This window comes from Pinus tabuliformis, chromosome 1_1, assembly GCF_031772625.1.
Source record: "Pinus tabuliformis cultivar Carrire ecotype Pingquan chromosome 1_1, CPIR1, whole genome shotgun sequence".
Classification (NCBI taxonomy): Eukaryota; Viridiplantae; Streptophyta; class Pinopsida; order Pinales; family Pinaceae; genus Pinus; species Pinus tabuliformis.
Window position 1 is genome coordinate 748196343 of NC_142297.1, and position 2010 is coordinate 748198352.

Sequence of the window (2010 nt, forward strand, 5' to 3'; positions counted from 1 at the left end):
CAATGGTAGGTATTGTCGATAGAATATTGGTTGCTTTGAATGAAATTTCCTAGTTCATCTCGGTTTTTGTATGATAGAATACATCTGAGAGTTATACGTGGGATAGGATATCTGTTATACATTGGATAGTGGGATAGAATATATGTAATACATTGGATAGTGGTGTAGAATATCAGTTATAACACCTTGGATAGTGGTATAGAATAATAGTGACGAGCTATTTAGAAAATGGTTTATTCTCATCTAATTTATGAAAATTTTCAATTATGTTTAGACAATGCAATACCTTTACAGAAATGGTAGGTCGAGGACACATGCCACGATCACATGCAAGACACCCAGGCATGGTTCCTGACCTTTTTGGTCCAGCTATCCGTCATCCTTTAGGGCCACATCCTCTGGATCAATTGCCTCCTATTGAGCTTCTGGAATGGAGATTGGCAGGTCAACATGAAGAGTTACAAAGGCTTGCGATGGATAACCAGAGGGTGGGTGCAACACATGTAGCTCTAAGAGAGGAACTTGTTGGTACCCTGCAAGAGTTGCAGAGAATGCATGCTCAGGTGGCAGTTATTCAAGGCGACAAGGAGCAACAACTTAGAGGCTTGATTGACAAAACAACAAAGATGAAAGTTGAACTTCAGGCTACTGAGACTATGAATGGTGAACTACAACAAGCTCAAGCTGACACACAAAGCCTGATGTCAATAATTCTACCTTGTTAACTTTTTCCAAGCCATTTATGATTTCTCTTTAGTTGTTTATAAAAGGCTTCAAGGAATTTTCTTGCACTACTTTGTTCCCCCATAGGTTTTCAAGAATAATATTGCATAACAATTATTACTCACCACTGTCTTCCAAGGACTCTGTCCCTATGATTGTGTTGTTGATATATATATAGTGCTAGATGTTTTGGTTTTTGTGATAATCTTGCATATGTGTTTTTCTCTTTTTCATTATAATATCAAATGTTTCTTCTATGAATGCCTCTTCATTCTGTTTCTTATTGTTTCATTTTCTTAGCCTTGGTTCTAAAGCTGTCAATTTGTAACCTAACAATTGTAAGTTAAATTTATTAAATGGATATCTTGTTAGATATAAAAAATAGATTTATCTTATTTACTTGGTTTTATGCATTGAATAGTGACTAAACGAGTTAGGAAAATTATGTGGATACAGGGTTGGGCTTAAGCCATGAAAGTGAATTTGTACCCCAAGTTCAAATTATGTTTCTACTAACCAAATTCCTAAGCATGCAGCCTAAGTTCTGCATGTTAGTTCGACATTAAGAGTCTTTTTTCAGTTGGCCATCTCAATGACCTTTTTTCACATTTTAGCCTGCATGTTTCGTTTATTTCATGGTTGCAAGAGAGTTGAAAATTGCATGCCTTTTTCTTTTCCAAAGAATGTATCCAATAAATGGAACACGTAGTGTTATCATAGATATTTTGAGGAGCAAACTTTAACATTTTGCCAAGTTTTCACTAAAAATTTCATAATATTGTAGTCAGCCTTGATGATTGATATATGTTTTCTAAATAAACTAATTGTATTATAGAAAAAGAAATAAACCATTAGAAGTATTTATTTTACAACTGCATGTATGTTAGATCTGATACTTTTGTCATCCATATAGTAGAAAAATTCCTTTCAGATTAATCAAAGAAATAAACAAAAACCTAATGATGTGATTAATCCGAAAGGCATTTCTCAACTACATGTATTTTAGATAAAATGTACAATTTTCTAGTAAAACTTTATTGATGATTAGTGTGTATCACCTCTTCAAGTGGCATCTACATTTGAATTGGAAATTTTGACATTGTAATTGTTTCATTTGTTCTTAGTTTGATAAGCCAAAGATTTACTCTTAAGAGTTCACCACTTTAGTTTAAAGTTACATAGAACAATTATTTGAGACATTGGTTAAATTTTAGTTTTTTTTGGAGTTGAATGCATCAAATTTGGAAAATAAATCTACTCAGGAGTTTGGGACTCTTATTTATGGAT

General features: G+C 33.2%; 1 pseudogene; it reads left to right on the top strand.

The window, feature by feature from the left end:
• Nucleotides 1–296: 296 nt before the first annotated feature.
• LOC149216158 (protein FLX-like 2 pseudogene) lies at nucleotides 297–725 on the top strand (annotated as a pseudogene).
• Nucleotides 726–2010: the final 1285 nt, after the last annotated feature.